Here is an 18,674-nt window from a genome sequence, read left to right on the forward strand (position 1 = left end):
GGAATTTCCCCAGCGGACTCCTTAAAGATGAACTTACGCTCAGCTAAAAGACTTATTGAGCAAAGATTAGCAGACATTGAAAATCAACACAACCTCGCCGGGGGTGGGGGTGTCTGCTCCCCCAGGTATCACGGAATAACCCCACCACTTGGCCTTCCATCATACATGTCATCTCTTTCATCTGTACCACACCGACTTGCATTTATTCGTGCAAGGTTCAATGTCCTTCCATCGAACCTGCTGAGCCACAGATTTTCCAAGGGTTTGGTGTCTCCGCTATGCGTGTGTGACGGGAAAACTGTTGATTCTCTCCCACATATAATGTTCAACTGTCCCCTACATAGCATAGCCAGGACTAAATTCCTGGGTCCTGCTTTACTGCGCTTGGTTGGCAGGCCTGCTGAGTCACATGCCGCACTACTTTTGCAGGATACAGATCCTTCTGTAACTCTGCAGGTGGCGAGATTCCTGAATGCGGTTATCTCACACACAAAAACCACCAAAAACAACAACATCAAAAACTAATCGGACAGTTTTGAAGAGAGTGCATGTCGGATCTCGTCTTCAGTTTTCCTTTTTCTGGGATCCGTCCCTTGGAGCTCTCCGGGCCCCAAGCTGTTATCTGGCTCTGCTCAATGACCCACCCCTGCATCATGGTGTTCACCTTCTGGTGCCGAATATATCGGTCTTTATGCCTCTGTGCTTTTATGTTTGTACATACTTTATGGGCTAATAGCCGTAAATAAATAAATAAATAAATAAATAAAATAAAAAACCCTACACAAATCCAGAGTGGAGTCCCTAAGACAGTGGGATAGAGACTTGTATGCCTCCTTCCAGCAACTCCTGCAACCAAGCTGGTGCCAAATGTATTGTCATGCTTTCCTTTGGACCATATCAGTAAGGCTAAGAGGTGGGTCCTGGCATCCTGGCAGCCCAGGACCTCCATACACACTGCTCAGGCACCCCAAGGATACCACATCGGTGCTGCTAACACAGCAGTTTGACTAAAGCCCTGGAGGTGCACTCCATTGTCTCTGAAGACAGACAGACGCCAACAAAATACTTAGAGCAGATCCACTGAAATCAATGGACTTGGATTACCTGTGTCCATTGGCTTCAGTGGATGTGCTCGGAGTATGACTACTGTTGCATGTAGTAATGTTGTTGCAATGTGTAATGTTATTGCCAGATACTCCAAATTTATCCTGCTTGGGTCTCCCACTGCAAGCATGATATTGTGTATTGATCCAGCCTATGGATGCTTGCTCACCATCCCTGCTCTATAGCATCAGAAATAGCCACAAGTACATATGGGACATTTAGGACATTTAAGAGAAGGAACATTCTAAAGCAACTTTCCTCTGCTGATATCTTCTGTGAATTTGTTTCCTGTTCCAGTATCTGCTGCTAGCACCAAAAGTGAAACAAAACAAGGCAGCAAACAAACAAACAAACAAGGAACACAGTTTGAGAGAATACTGTATCAAGCCCTGAGGGTGTACATAAAATGCTCTTTTCTCATACCTGCAGTATATAACAAATGTCTAGCTCAGTGCTGGAGCATGTGCTTTGGATGCAGAATCCTAGAATTGTAGATTTTGAAGGGACCGTGAGGGCCCTCGATCCCAACCCCTTTCAATGCAGGAATCTTTTGCCCAATGTGGGGCTCAAACCCATGAACCTGAAAGTAAGAGTCTCATGCTCTACCAACTGAGCTATGATTCAGGTTCCAGGATCAATCCCAGGTAGGACCAAGATACCCTGGAAGAAACCGTTTTCTGAAATCCTGGAGAACAATTGCCAAGCAGTGTAGATGAGCAAGAAAAACCAGTGGTCTGACTTAGTTTGTGGCTTAATGGGTGTTTACAGTTCGATGTGATAAGAGAGCATCCTTGTGCATTCACAGCAGGTAACCCTCCCCTCCCCGCTGCAAATCTCCATGAAGACATGTGCTGAATATGTGCACGTGTGTGTGAAGCCCATGTCCATTTTGCCCATGCCCACTCTTGCTCCAATCCCATTCACCACTTGAACACAACTCCCAAAGGGTTGGTCAAGGTGAAATGAACATCAAGGTTAGAAAGCAGGTCTTATACATTTGGGTGAAACAGTCATAAGGGCCCATTTATGATAGAGTTTTCTTCTCCTAACAAATCCACCAAGTCTGAACATGAGCATTTTCTCAAAAGATTTGCATATGTACCTCTTTCGCTAACGTAAAATGTTGCGGAACTGTTGCCCAAACAGAATATTTTATTCCTACCTCTCAGTTGAGCCAGACAAGGGGAAACACGACTTCAAAGCATTGCTCTTATATTTAGAGTGGCTTCAGAGTCCTGCACCTGCTGTCTTGAACCTGAAGTATCTTCTGAAGAGGAATGTTGTATGGGTACCAGATGTGTGTACTCTTCCTCATTGATTTCTCTGCAAGGGAGACGTGCAACTTGCTTCATTGCATATCATTGCATAAAGCATGAAAGGAGGTCTACCACACTCTGGGCAACAGCCAAACCAAGGAATAAACTTGGCCACTACTGCTCCTGTCTTCTATAATACTCACAGTCTGCTCCTATCTCTATGTCACTGTAGGACAGCAGACATTAGCAACCAAAGGAAGAAATCTAAGTCATAAATGAAATGTTGTGTGACAGCTTATTATTTTAAGCCCATTTCAAGCAATTACCAAGTTTTATTATACTAAATTTTGTAGCACTTATCGTCTTTGAATGCTATGGCAGGCAGCTTCACATATTTTCCTGCTGAGATCTATTTTTTTAAAATTGTAACCCCTCCTTTTGGATTTTATTCTAAGTACAATATATGGGGGAAACATTTAAAGGAAGGAAATTTTACAGTCTAACAGTGTTGTAGCATTGTTTGACGGTGCCCGGGGCATGTACACCGGGAGGAGCGGGGCGTGGAGAGTGAACAGCCTAGCCCTCGCTGATGAGGCCAAGTGGAAGTGCTCTGCACCACCTCCCCGCTTGCACAACAGGGAGCCAAGCCAGCCAACACAGCCCTTGGTGGACAAATCCCCCCAATGCCTATGAAGAGGAGTGTCAGCCAGCCACGCTAGAGTCACCACTTGTGTGCCTCCCTTACTGTCTGAGCAAGGAATGAGTGAGCGCTGACTGGGCAGCCACTCAGCAAGGGGGCTGGGGACATGACAGCAGGGCCAGGGTGGGTTCTGGGGCCCAAAGACCCCTGGTAGCAGGCAGGGTGGGACAGGGATTCCTGCATGCGGGTGCCTGGTTTGTGTCCGCTCAAAATTGTGTACCTGGGACCATGGCTTTCACACACACACACACACACCCCACACACAATACATCACTGCAGTCTAAGGGTCACATTGCCTCCTGGGAGTGCTTTTGGGGTCCATATGCCAGAGGCAGACAAGGTCCTACGGTGACCATAGGACCTTGAGCATGGTGCTGGCTAGGCCATCTCCCACTTCCACACTGCCTCACAGTAGAGTTGGGGGAGAAATATGTTTCATCTCACATTTAAAGGTGAGCCTACAAAATTCACGCTTTCCTAAACAATACACAAACTGAAGCACAGGCATTCCTTCCAAATTCACACTTTTCTGAATTCCTCCAGCCAGGTCCAGCTAAGTCACGTGCATAAAATTCATTTATTAATTGCATATATAAAATTGCAAGCTGATGTGGAAATTTTGTCCGGGTAACTTCAGGAGTATAACATCAACAATATATTTAATAATTTAATAAGTAGAATACAAAGATCAATACGTTTCCATTCTTCAATGTCTCAGAGTATGCTAAGTTGTTTTCTTCTTCTTTGTGAGCAAATCCAGAAATCCAAGGGGGAACTCAGCACCCTGGGACTTCCTGTCCTCCAAGTCCTGATTTAGCAAATCTACAATATGTTTGAAAGCACAGCACTGGAATGCAGCATGGATCTTTGAAATGGCTGCCAAGTCAGGCTTTCAGTATGTCCTTCTGTAGTTGTGTAAAGAGACAATTTGAATTGAGTTTTCCATGCACCTGTTGACTTCTCTCTGTAGATGCTTTCCCCAGCTTTAGCTGATGTGTGCTGAAAAACTGGGTGGCAGCATGCTGAGTCTTCCCTGATGTGTGATCCACTTCTCAGCCCAGTGATTCTTCTAGCCTTCTTCAATCAGTAGCTTTGAGATTTCAGCCAGCCCATTGAGTAGGGTAGTTGCTTATTCATTGCCAAAATAGAAGATAGAAGATGACGCAGATCTGTGGTCTGCAAACGCGACTTGAGGGCTGGCAACATCAACCCTTCCGACGACCGCAGTGCCTGGAGACAGTCAGGTTGTGTATCCATAGCAGTGACCAGAGGCAGGATGACTGCTGAGGGAGTGTGGGGGGGGTACTCCATGGTGCATCTGCAGCAGCGCAACTGGACTCCTTCATCTGCCCCAGCTGCAACAAAACATGTCTCTACAGCCACAGCAGGCGCTGCAACCTTCCAACACTTTGACTTCACCCCCAAAGGCACACTCCTCCATTGTCTCTTGACAGATGGATGCCAGACACAATGCCAAAAACATACCCTTAGGAAGAGGCTCCCATTAAGTATGAGTCAAGTGCCATCTCTATTGTCTTTTGATGCCTATGGAAGTCCTTCCTTTTTCAACAAGCATTTTAACTGGATTTTTCATATTACCGCAGTCTTTTTCTGTATTGGATTTAATTTTTTTTTAATGTATGAAATCGTTTTTATATGCATCTTCGTTTTTATTGTTGATTCTTTTATTACCGTTGATTCTTTTGTGGTTAAATTGCTTCCATATATTTTATAGGAGGAGATGCACAAAATGGAAATAAATGAATAAATTAACTGAGATGCAAATTTAGAAATAATGACTATAATTGAAATAGAAAAACATCTTAGCTTAGTGAGGCAGAATGGGATCAGGTGGCTTACTCAGTCTGCTACCCCACCCCTCCCCTTTTGGTTCTATATCTTTAAGCTTGACTCCCCCTTCACATAGAGGTTAGTCATCCATAAAGTAGGTCACATTGCCGCCCTAGCAACCAAAAAGCCCTCAGCCCCTTAATAAACTTCCAAGAACACATCCCCAGGCTTGGCATAGATATGAGGAGGTAGTTTATGCTTTTCACATGCAAAACCCTCCCATAAAGCTGAGTCATGCTTTCTGACACATTGTGTTTCTTCCCCTTTTGTTTTGCAAGTTGCTCATGAACTGTTTGAGATTTTCATTCCTCACCGGAAGAATATTTGGCAAAACGACCTCCCCAGGAGGTCCTTTCACCACCTCTTAAGAGGGTGGACAATTTGGGGCATGCCTATGGATCAAGATTTAACATTGCTCAGTATTATTTTAACATTCTTGAAGGAAGCAGACAGCTAGTCTGCTTACACCTTCCAGTACAAATCTCTTAGCTCATTGCTTGCTTCATTGACCATCATGTGCTAGCAATCTTTTCTCGTCAAAGTGCTATGCAGGTATTAAACCTGATCATGGAAGGCTAAATGCATGCAGGAGGTTGGGGTGGATGCAACTCTACCTCCAACATTTCCTTCTTTCCCAACTTTCACGTGTTTAGCACATGAAGGTCTGAAGGGACCTTCTCATTCCAGCCAGCTGAATGTGGTTAGAAGCCTCCATCCAACTAGAAACCGGCCTGATCAAAATCTTGAATCTTCAGGAGCTTTCTAACCATGTTAATCTGAACACTGCAAGAAGCCCCCTTCAGAAGTTTCATGGGCAAAGAGCTGAGAGGGGCCTACAGTCACAGAGGCATTGCGAGCAAGGCTTGCACATGCACGCCTGCTAACTACACACTTTTAACTCTTGCGTGTTTAGACAAATTTCTTAAGAGGGTGCAAGTGAGCAGAAACTTCACATATTCAATTTTTTTTAACCCTGTTGAAAAATTGTATTTCCCTCAAAGAGCATTCAACAAAATGCCTCATCTCTGTTTCGTACCTGTAATGAGTATGGGTTGCTCGTGCGTAAGTTGCCGCCTCTCCTGGCTATGTTGCCTGGTTAAACCTTTCTGTCTGGACAGCCGTTCACTTCGTGGCTGCCTCAGTCGCTAGCAGAATCCGTCAGTGGGCGTTTCTTAAACCTTTTCCAACATAAGAGTTGTTTGACGCCAAGTCTCCTCCTACTCTCCCTGCGCGGAAGTCTTCTGCGCAGGGAGGGCGTGGGTAGCGGAGGACCCGTGCTCTCCCCGCTGGTGTCCGGTGAAGAGTCCTGGAGCCCTCTCGCCGATTCCCCCATCTGCCCCCCTTTATCCCTGGTGTTGCGCTGATTTGCTTCCCCATCTGCTGAGCTGCCTCTTGCCCTGCTGGGCCCTTCTCCAGCATCATTTGAGAGCCTTCCCTCCACCTCTAGCTCCGATGTCAGTTCCCTGACATCCACCTCCCCCCCAGAACCCCCTCCACCCCCGGCCCAACCTGTTGACCCAACTTCGTCCCTTTCTTCAGCCAACGATGCGGGAAACCCCCGGAAGGAGCTGTCGCCATCCTCTGAGGATTCAAAACCCGCTTCCCACGCGCTCTGATCCCTTCCCGCGGGGTGGGCCTCCCAGTCTGATTCTTCTTCCTCCGAAGCCTCTTCTCCCTCCCCTTCGGAGGCAGAAAAACCCACAAAAACCCTCTTCATCGTCTGTGGTTCCAAATTGCTCCTCCCAGAATCTCGCTAGTGGTTTGGGTTTGTCCGGGAACAGGCGGTGGAATTCCTCCACCAGATACCCGTCAGTGATTGCCTCCATGGGAACCCACGTGTTTTCCGACCCGGGTTCTCCCTCCCAAGCCACCAAGTACTCCACCTGGCGTCCTCGCCACCTTGAATCAAGTATTTCCGTGGCCAAGTTGTGGTGCTCCCTCTCTTCTACCTGCGGGTGTGTGGTGACTTCTCCCTCTCGCCCCGGGAATCCCCGTCCTTTCCTGTACGGTGAGAGTAGGGACCTATGGAACACCGGGTGTATCTTCATGCTGTCAGGCAATTTGAGCTTGAATGCCACGGGGTTCACCTGCTGTGTTACCTCAAACGGTCCCAGCCGCCTGGGCTGCAACTTCTTGCACCCCCCCTTAAAAGGTAACCCTTGGGTTGACAACCACACCCGATCTCCCACCCATATGGTCTCCCATTCCCTACGGCGCTTGTCTGCCTGCCTCTTGTAAATTTCCTTGGCCCGCTCCAAGTTCATCTTAAGTTGCTGGTGCAGGGCTTCCATTTCTTCCACAAACTGCTCTGCTGCCGGTACGCTCCAACCTTCCTCCCCACTCCCCGGGGAAGGCCCTGGGGTGACACCCATAATTGGCCATGAATGGGCTCATTCCCGTGGACACATGTTCAGCGTTATTGTACGCAAATTCAGCCAGCGCTAGTTTCTCTACCCAATCGTTCTGCCTCTCGCTGACGTAGCAGCGTAGGTATTGCTGGAGTATACTGTTCGCTCTTTCTGCTTGCCCGTTGGTTTCCGGGTGTCTCGCCGTTGAGAAGCCCACTTTGACCTGCAGCAAGCTCATGATCTTCCTCCAGAAATGGGAAGTAAATTGTTTCCCGCGGTCGGAGATAACCCTCGAAGGAGCCCCATGCAACCTGAAGATGTGATCTACAAACAACCTGGCTGTTTCCTCTGCCGTGACCGCATGTGAGCAAGCTATAAAATGGCACATTTTTGTTAGTAGATCGACCACTAACATGACCGCTGTCTTCCCACGGGACTTGGGCAAATCTGTCATAAAATCAATGGACACCACCTCCCAAGGTTTCCCCGGCGTGGGTAAGGGTTCCAGTAATCCTGCGGGGGCAGCCTGCTCCCCCTTTGCCCTTTGGCAGCGGTCGCACCCCCGTACATATTCCCGTACATCCTCCCTCACCCTGGGCCACCAGAACTGCCTGGTGACGAGCATCATGGTTTTGTGCTGTCCAAAGTGTCCAGCTGTGGGGTTGTCGTGGAGTTGTTTGAGTACCTTCCCCCGTAGGGTCTCCCCCGGTACATACAGCGCCCCCTTATAGTACAGCACCCCTTCCTTCTCCTCAAACCCTCCTTGGGTTTCTCTTCCTTCTCGGAGTTCCCGGATTTTAGTTTGTGCGAACATGTCATTTCTAGTAAGTCCAGCCAGTTCACGTTTCCCCACCAAGGTTCCCCCACACACCCATCGGTCCTCGGGGATCACGTGTCGTATTTCCGGTGGCCCCTCTCCTTCCATGTACTCCAGCTTCCGGGAGAGAGCATCTGCTCTCACGTTTTCCTCTCCTGGCACGTATCGGATTTCGAAGGAAAACTTGGAGAACTCCTGTGCCCATCAAATCTGTCTCTGGTTGAGCACTCGTGCGGTCCTCCAGTATTCCAAGTTCTTGTGATCTGTACAAACCTGGATCTTGTGCTGCGCCCCTATTAGTAGATGTCGCCATCGACGAAACGCCGCATAGATCGCAAGCAGTTCGCGGTCATACACAGTATAGTTTTGCTCCGACTTGTTCAGCTTTCTCGAGAAAAAGGCACACAGTTTCCATTCCTGCTTGCTCCTCCCTGGCTGCAAAAGAACCGCCCCAATGGCTCTGTCGGACGCGTCGGTCTCTAGCCTCATGGGTTTCTCCAGATCCACGTGCAGGAGCTGCTCTTCCGATGCGAATGCCTTCTTCAGTTTTTCAAAGGATTGCTGGGCCTCCTCTGTCCAGACGAACTTCCTTTTGCTACTGAGACAATCTGTGATGGGTGCTGTCAAGTGGGCGAAGTTCCTGATGAACTTCCTGTAGAAGTTGCTGAACCCTAGGAACCTCTGCACGTCCTTCCGGGTTTTGGGAGCCTTCCACTCCAGCACTGCCTGCACCTTGCTTGGGTCCATCACTAAGCCTTTGTCTGACAACTTGTACCTCAGAAACTCGACTTCTCTGGCGTGAAACTGACATTTTTCCAGCTTGACCCACAACTGGTGCTTCTGCAGTCGTTTTAGCACTTCCCTGACGTCTCTGACATGTTGCTCCTCATTGTCCGAATAGATTAAGACGTTGTCCAAGAAGGCTACGCAGTTCTTGTACAGCAGGGACCCCAACACGTGGTGCATGAAAGCTTGAAAACAGGCGGAGCCCGACTGTAATCCAAAAGGCATAACTAGGTACTCAAAGGCCCCCAGGGGTGTGAATATTGTGGTCTTCCATTCGTCCCCCTCCCTCATCCTACTCAAGTTGTATGCTCCCCTGAGATCAAGCTTGGTAAAAAAATTTCCCTGCCTCACCCGTGTTAAAATGTCGTCAAACCTGGGCATTGGGAAGGTCACTGGTTCCGATACCAAATTGACGGCCCTATAGTCCACAATGAGCCTGGGTTGATTAGTGTCCTTTTTGTCCACAAAGAACACCGGACTGCCCCCTACCACTTTTGATTCTCTTATGAAGCCTCTTTTCAGGTTCTTGTCAATAAATTCCCGCAACTCCTTCATCTCCCTGTCCGACATGGCATACAGTTTACCCACCGGTAGCTGCGCCCCAGGGAGCAAGTTGATTTGGCAGTCAAAGGGCCTATGGGGGGGTAGTCTATCTGCCTCCTTCTCGCTGAAGACCTCCTGCAGGTCAGCATATTGTGGTGGCACCTCCCCTTTCAGCTCCACAGCTATCCCAGCCACCCTGGCCACGGTCATTCTTGGGGTTTCCCCCCCTAGACAGTGTTCCAAGCAGTAAGCGGACCCAAAGGTGACCGTTCTCTGATGCCATGCCACCACCGGATCATGTTGTGCTAGCCAGCTCATCCCTAATATTATTGGGGGGCCTGCCAGTGAGGCTACGTGAAAGGCGATGGTCTCCGTGTGCCTGGAAACCCTCATTCTCATTGGTGGGGTCTGGTGTGTCACTTCCCCTCCCAGTAGCTCTCTGCCATCAATGGTGGTTACTTGCAAGGGGAAATCTAAGGGCAGCAGGTGGAGCTGGTGCTCTAGTGCAAAGTCCTTGCTAAAGAAATTGCAGGAACTGCCTGAATCCAACAACCCTTTCACCTTGACTGGGTGCCCATTCGGGAGTTCTAGCACCACTTCCATGGCTATAGACGCCCTGGGGGGGTCTGGTTGGGGCCCTTCTATTGGTTGCTGGCCTGGCTGCTGTGCCCGCTGAGTGGCAGCCAAGCATTGGTGTTTCCCTGCTCCTCCCCCTTTACCATCTCCTCCTCACCCCCTGCAGCTCCCACCATCCCTTGCCAGGCCTTTCTTTGCAGGCAGACCCTGGCAAAATGTCCTGGCCGCTGGCAGAGAAAACACTTCTTGGTGGTTTTTGCATCCTTTTCCTCCCTCTTGCGACCTTCACTGGAGTTTGAAACCTCCCGCGCGCGCGCCCCGTCTATTTCCATTGGCTCCTCCGGCGGGGAAGGCTGCCTTGGTATTTCAGGAATGTGGTAGTCATGGTAACGTTGCTCTCTCCCTTCCCGCTTCTCCTGGGCCCGCGCTTCCTGCCTTACACCAATCGCAAGCACAGCCTTGGTCAGCTGATCCATCGACTGCGGGCGGGGTGCGCGGGAAAGCTCGTCCTTCACCGTTGGGGACAACCCCTCCTCGAACAGCATTTGAATGGGTTCAGAGTCCAATTCCCACCCGAGCCGGTGGACTAACATGTCAAAGCGTGACCAGTAGTCTCTAACTGACTGGTTCCCCTGTTTGCAGCCCATCAGTTCCCGCCGAGTCACACTTTGCTGTACATCACTGGAATACATCGCATCCATCGCCTGGAAGAATTTCCTCAGGTCTTTCAAGGCGGCATTCTGTGTTGCCATTAGGGGCCTGATCCATTCTCTGGCCCCATCCTGCAGATGTCCGACAATATAGGCAACCCTCTCCCCATCGTCTGCAAAATCATTCTGTTGCAGTTCCAACGCGTACTCTATTTCCGTTCGGAACGCACTGTAGTCCTGGGATTTCCCTCCAAATTTGTGTACCAGTCCCAGTACCTTCCTTGCTACGGGGGTGGGTCTGACCTGAGCATCCTAAGCCCGCCTTTCGTCCAGCCACGCCATCAGAAGAGCCACATGCTGTTCCAAATCTCGGTTCCTCTCCCACCAGATTTTGCACTCCAGCTGCTCCCTCCGTGGCGCCAGCTTCTCCGGTTTTGCTCATGATGCTGCCTGCCTGTCGCTGTGCACGAGCGACGTCAGGGACTGACGGATTGCTGTAATGAGTATGGGTTGCTCGTGCGTAAGTTGCCGCCTCTCCTGGCTATGTTGCCTGGTTAAACCTTTCTGTCTGGACAGCCCTTCACTTCGTGGCTGCCTCAGTCGCTAGCAGAATCCATCAGTGGGCGTTTCTTAAACCTTTTCCAACATAAGAGTTGTTTGACGCCAAGTCTCCTCCTACTCTCCCTGCGCGGAAGTCTTCTGCGCAGGGAGGGTGTGGGTAGCGGAGGACCCGTGCTCTCCCCGCAGGTGTCCGGTGAAGAGTCCTGGAGCCCTCTCGCCGATTCCCCCATCTGCCCCCCTTTATCCCTGGTGTTGCGCTGATTTGCTTCCCCATCTGCTGAGCTGCCTCTCGCCCTGCTGGGCCCTTCTCCAGCATCATTTGAGAGCCTTCCCTCCGCCTCTAGCTCCGATGTCAGTTCCCTAACAGTATCCCACCAAGAAAAGGAGTAATCTTCACTCAGCCCTTTACAACCATTGCTTAACAGGCAGTTTGCTTCCACCTAACCCAGCCCCAGGGACGTGGGTGGCGCTGTGATCTAAACCACTGAGCCTCTTGGGCTTGCCAATCAGAAGGTCGGCAGTTCGAATCCCCACCATGGGGTGAGCTCCCGTTGCTTTGTCCCAGCTCCTGCCAACCTAGCAGTTCAAAAGCACACCAAAAAGTGCAAGTAGATAAATAGGTACTGTTCCGGCAAAAAGGTAAACAGCGTTTCCGTGTGCTGCTCTGGTTTGGGTGTTCTGTTGCACCAGAAGCAGCTTAGTCATGCTGGCCACATGACCCAGAAAAACTGTCTGCGGACAAACACTGACTCCCTTGGCCTGTAAAGCGAGATGAGCGCCGCAACCCCAGAGTTGCCTGTGACTGGACTTAACTGTCAGGGGTCCTTTACCTTTACCTTTAATCCAGCCCCAGTATTCCCCCTCAGTATGCTAATTTAGCTGTCCTTGAGGTAAATTTGCAAGCAAAAGCCAAGCTTTTACTTTCAGGTAGCTACTACTTAGCTTGTGCCTTCCTGCCCAGTTATGCATATAGGGTGGTATTCAACTACTGTGTCCTGTCTGCTCGCATAATAGGGTCCCCCCCCCCCGCCAACTGCATGCTCCACATCTTCTCCAAATCTGCTCTGGGGGTTGGGAAAACCTGTAGAACAGATTTCGGGGGCACATGGGGAGAGGAGAGGGATAGAATTTTCCACCGTGCAAGCAGAAATCCTTGACCTGGTGGAACGTTTACATAATGCTACATTGAATACAACCCATATACAACAAATAGAAATAAATCAACGTTTATTGCTAGCCATTTTATTGTGCCTTTATCTACAGCGTGACATAACAAAATTATTGCTTTCTCTCAAGGAGCTCAAAACCGTGTATATGGTTCTTTCTTCTGTTGCCATTCAGCCCTCCTAACAACCTTATAGGTTTGAGGTATAGCTACTGTCCCCAAGGTAACTTGACAAGCTTTGTGGTGCATTGGCCATATCATATGTTAAAGGAAGTAGAGAAGAACTCCGAAAGAAAATCTGTTTTTGTTCTTCCTTTTTAGAAGTAAAGTCATCATATACCTCAAACATGGGCAGGTAAACAACTGTCAACTCGTAACAAGCACCTAAAAATGATGCTGTTTTGACGACCTGGGACGAGAAGACCATATTTTCAATTTGTTTTGTTTTGGTATTTAGAGACCAAGGTTGAAATCCTGCTCACATTTTTGACTGCTTAAATCCCCATTGAAGTAAATGGGACTTGAGCAGCTAGCTATAAGCAGGATTCCGGCTTCAGCAAGGAGCAAAGGTTTTAAATCTGAGGAGAGGAATCAGCTGCAAGTATATGCATTATATTAACATAACTGCATTGCTAAATAGAAAATAAATATTCCAAGTGCTTTTCGGGTCATTCCTGGGTGGATACACTACCGTTCTGTACAATAGAACCTGATTAATGCATGCAAGAAAAATAACATTTAAGAGTAAGTGTAAGTGGTTTGATTGTGTCTGTGTATGCACACATACACATTTCACAGGCGTGATCTAAATTATGCACTCAGGAAAGCCAAATATTGCAACTTGGATACATTGATTACACTGAGAATTTGCCTACCTCTGAGTGCTTTGCATATTTTGATTTTAGTTTTTTAACTAGGACTGAAGAGCATCAAGCACATTTTATGAAACACTAAAATGCACCCGCAACTGCTGAAAATTTTGCTCAGCAACCCACCCTTGGCTTCAGCAATTTTGTTGGCATGTTCAATACAGTCTTTCCACATTTATCTCACAGCCAAAAACCATCTTCAATATGGTCAGGGGCAGTAACGCTTCTGAACACCAGTTACTGCAAACCACAGGAAAGGGGAGAGTAATCTTCTGCTCTGGTCCTGCTTTTGGGTTTCTCACAGGCATTTGGTAGGCTACTGTGAGAACAGGTTGCCACCAGCCTCTTTTCATATTTCTGTATAAACCTGAAAGCTGAATTTCCCAGGGTGATGAATTTCTGCATTCCACAGCAATATCTGTACTTGTGGGTTGCAATGGAAAAGTTGCAAAAGACACATTAAGGAAGTAAAAACTGCCCTGCAAGTGGGGGGAGGGGGGATTCTAGAGCAGGGGTGAGAGATACGTGGCTGTATTGGCAATCTTATGGTCTGAAGCTCAACATCAAAAAAACGAAGATCATGGCCACTGGTCCCATCACCTCCTGGCAAATAGAAGGGGAAGAAATGGAGGGAGTGAGAGATTTTACTTTCTTGGGCTCCATGATCACTGCAGATGGTGAGAGCAGCCACAAAATTAAAAGATGCCTGCTTCTTAGGAGAAAAGCAATGACAAACCTAGACAGCATCTTAAAAAGTAGAGACATCACCTTGCCAACAAAGGTCCGTATAGTAAAAGCTATGGTTTTCCCAGTAGTGATGTATGGAAGTGAGAGCTGGACCATAAAGAAGGCTGATCGCCAAAGAATTGATGCTTTTGAATTATGGTGCTGGAGGAGACTCTTGAGAGTCCCATGGACTGCAAGAAGAACAAACCTATTCATTCTTAAGGAAATCAGCCCTGAGTGCTCACTGGAAGGACAGATCGTGAAGCTGAGGCTCCAATACTTTGGCCACCTCATGAGAAGAGAAGACTCCCTGGAAAAGACCCTGATGTTGGGAAAGATGGAGGGCACAAGGAGAAGGGGACGACAGAGGACGAGATGGTTGGATAGTGTTCACGAAGGTACCAGCATGAGTTTGACCAAACTGCGGGAGGCAGTGGAAGACAGAAGTGCCTGGCGTGCTCTGGTCCATGGGGTCACGAAGAGTCGGACACGACTAAACAACAACAACAACAACAACAACATTGGCAATCTGTCCAGAAGATATTTGTATTTTGAGGAGTTAGTGATCTGACATGGTTATCCTTCCTGCCCCCTGTTTCTTCCTTTTCCCCATCTTTTGTTAAGCTATTTGATGGCTGATTAAAGGCTATTGCCTTTAATGTTGGAAGGAAGAGATAGTGATGTTGGACATTGTTTGGAGAAAGTGAGGTATTGGGAGAGGGTGACTAATTAATAATCTGCACTAGCCAGTAATGTATGACTGCACATAGCCAGTCAGGCAAGCCACAAGGGCTAGCTAGCTATAAATCAGATGGTTTTGGGCAGGGTTTTGGAGATGCTCGTGCATGAACTGATCCAGCTGCAGGGCATTGCAAACTGAGGCTACTGTTATAAGAATTTTAAGCTCATAAATTAAAAAAAATTAAAAGTTCATAACTGTATATATAAATCACATGTCTGAAACCCCACAGGTTAGGTCCTGAACAAATTGACCTCAAATATTTCTCTGCAAGGTCAACGTGGGAAACCTTCCCATTGTCTCCTTCCTCACAAATCCTGTCTTAAGGGCACATTCAAGATATGAACAGGGTGCAATAACAAAAGAGAGGCCAAAACCCAGATAATGCAATCAGGTAACTTGCCAGACAGGAGATAAACAACGCACTCAGATTTCTGTTGTAGACCGCCTTTTCTGTGATGTAGCTATGATGTATCGGGGGGGGGCGTCTTGGGCTATACTCCTTCCGTGATGAATGTATGATGTTTCTGGGGGTGGTCTTGGACTCCAGGGAAGGCAATTTAAAATGTCTATATAAGGGCTTGCACTCATGGCTCTTGGTCCTCCTCCTCTCTCCTGTGTGTGTGGGAGCACCCTGTTGCAACAATTAAAGGTTTACTAGCTGCTTTGCTTCTCAATATTCTCTGGTTGGTCTCTGTTATTTTCTCCTACCGATAGAGAACCTACAAAAGGACTCTATATGGACTCTTGGGTACCCCATAAGGGAAAAGGAGCAGGTTTTTTTTACTTATATCACTACCTGGGGGAGTCACTTCGCCACTTCTTGAGGGCTTCCAAGTGGCAGAGTGAAGTGCATGCTTGGTTTGTATATATTGGTTGCTGTTTAGAATAAAATCTTTAATCTTCTCACTCACTTGTGTTTTGCATTATTTCTGAATCTCATTTTAAAAGAACCACCTTGCATTTGGTAAGGCAGTGGCCCTCCAGAGATTGCAACTGCAAACTTTCTGACCATTGGCCATGCTATCTGGGCTTCATTGAAGTCCAACAACATAGGCTTCCCATTCCCAAACTAAACGTCCGTCTAGTTGAGCCTCCTCTTTCAAATATCCTTCCAGTAACTGCACAAGCAAGAGATGAAGGCAACACAGCCCTCTTCCAGTTTTTGCTTCCCATTCAAAGGAATACTACATCTCACCATGCAGCTGTCATTTAGCTTTCATGGGCCTGTCTATGCCATACTGTAGAGACAGCTGAAAATCCTACATTGGGTGAAGTTCAATATGACACTGATCCTTCATGCAGAAACAAGATATAGAGAGGAAGAGAATTAATCTGTAAAGCCTACAGAGATAACACTGGAAATGGCAGCTACAGTTATAACTGTACGGAAAAGTGACAATAGCCAGGCTGACCATTCAACTAAGCTGTTATGTTGTGAGGTAGTACTTTCACTGCTGTCAAATTGGTTTTGTGATATGGTGACAGTCAGAAGAAGCATTCAATAAATCAGTCTTGGGTGGTTGATTCACTGGCTGGGCATCATTTAAACATGGTGAGATCACTGTCATGTGCTTTCAGTTATGAGGAAGCTTGCATGTAGCCAACTTCTTCATCCATGCAATATTTCCCATCTCGTTTCATCTATTTTTCATCTATATATTTCATCTATTTATTTATTTTTAAATTATTATTATTGGTGGAGATGCTGGGGATCGAACCCAGGACCTCATAACATCTACTTTTTAAAAAACAACAACGAAGACTCGTGCAAATTGGACATACATGCATCTATACATGTCTGACCCCATAGCATGTGTAATGTCCTGTATATGAAGGAGTCACATGTTCTCTTCCATGTATGCAGGATTCACAGTCAGTTAATGTGTATGCTAACCCTTAGTCTAACCCACATTGGACTACTGCAACGTGCTCTATGTGGGGCTACCTTTGAAGGTGACCCGGAAACTACAACTAATCCAGAATGCGGCAGCTAGACTGGTGACTGGGAGCGGCCGCCGAGACCATATAACACTGGTTTTGAAAGACCTACACTAGCCCCTAGTACGTTTCCGAGCACAATTCAAAGTGTTGGTGCTGACGTTTAAAGCCCTAAACGGCCCAGTCCAGTATACCTGAAGGAGCGTCTCCACCTCCGTTGTTCTGCCCGGACACTGAGGTCCAGTGCCGAGGGCCTTCTGGTGGTTCCCTCGCTGTGAGAAGCCAAGTTACAGGGAACCAGGCAGAGGGCCTTCTCGGTAGTGGCGCCCGCCCTGTGGAACGCCCTTCCACCAGATGTCAAAGAGAAAAATAACTACCAAACTTTTAGAAGACATCTAAAGGTAGCCCTGTTTAGGGAAGCTTTTAATGTGTAATAGGTTATTGTATTTTAGTGTTTTGTTGGAAGCCGCCCAGAGTGGCTGTGGAAACCTAGCCAGATGGGCTGGGTATAAATAAATTATTATTATTATTATTATTATTATTATTATTATTATTAACATTAACCCAAGACTAATCCTGCACTGCAGGAATCTCAGCTAAAGCATCCAGGACAGATGGCCATCCAACCTCTGCTTAAAAACCTCCAAGGTAGAAGACTCCACAACCACCCATTCCACTTTTGAACAGCTCATACCGCCAGAAAGTTCTTTCTGATGTTTAGTCGGAATCTCCTTTCTTGTAACTATGAAGCCATTGGTTTGAGTCCTTACCCACCAGAGCAGGAGAAAACTGTTCGCTCTTCCATGTGACAGCCCTTGAGATCTTTGAAGGTGGCTATCATCTCCTCTCAGTCTCCTCTTTTCCAGCTAAATATATCCAACTACCTCAACCATTCCTTATAAGGCTTAGTTTCCAGGCCCTTGATCATCCTAGCTTCCCTCCTCTACACACATTCCAGCATGTCAATATCCTTCTTAAACTGTGGTGCCCAGAATTGGAATAGAATTAGTTGGCATTGCCTGCCATTGGCTCTGTCTCCACCTGCCATTGGTTCTGACTCTGCCTACCCTGACTTCCACCACACCAGTCCAAATGGGCAGCAGCCACCACTGCCTTAGTATTCCCACTCTTGGCATTCCAACCATATGACAGAGTATAATGAACTAACAGCAAGCGTCAGTCTCACTGGCCTCAGATTTATATTAATCAGATGTCTTTCTTATTGAACATTTTAACTGTAAGGCACTCGCTGCAGTACATACTGTAGTGGCATTGGACAAGTTTACTTTAACAGCAAGGAGGTCAAAGGAGGAGTGGTCCTGGTGGGATAAATGTTCATCGGAGGAAAAGTGCTTCTGTGAGAGTTCAGTTGAGATGTCAAGGGCTGTCTGGATTCATCCCTGTAGTTGCCATTAGAACATTGTGTTAGATAAGAGTCCTTTCAGAATTGGCCTGATTAGGCCCATTGTATTCTAAATTGTTTGCTCTCAAGGATGCTGATAACCACTGTGATAAAGATTTCTCTGCAAACTTGCTAGCTGCGACCTAGTTCTCTCTTGACATTTCTTGTATGAGAAGGCTGCTTCTTATTAATTTAGAAAGGTGATGGGGTTTTGCTCCACAGAAAGCTGGGCAGGGTGAGCAGAGAGTTCATATGTTTGCTGCTATTCAGGAGCCCCCTGCATCTGTCCCTTTGACAGCGGTTTGATCCAAAAGTGTAACAACTGGTGATGTTGCTGAACTTTGCTACTCAATGGCCTGAAATTCAAATAATCACTACTCATAGCCAAATCCAAATGCGTGCTGTCAGGGAACTGCCATCGGAAGGAAGGGAGGTGAAAGGGCTCACACAGGTTGGGAGAGACTCAGCAGCTGAAGAGGGAACCAGTAGGGGGAGAGGAGGTGAGCTGAGGGAAAGTGAGCTGGAGGGATGGCTCAGAGACACTTCCAGCGAAAACAGTGGGGAGGTTTCAGGACCTCCTGTAGGGACACCCACTCCTCGCCGGAAACTGTCACGCAGAGAGTCCAGAAGACGTGTTTCC

The sequence above is a fragment of the Podarcis pityusensis genome, assembly GCF_964106645.2.
Source record: "Podarcis pityusensis genome assembly, chromosome: 4".
Lineage (NCBI taxonomy): Eukaryota > Metazoa > Chordata > Lepidosauria > Squamata > Lacertidae > Podarcis > Podarcis pityusensis.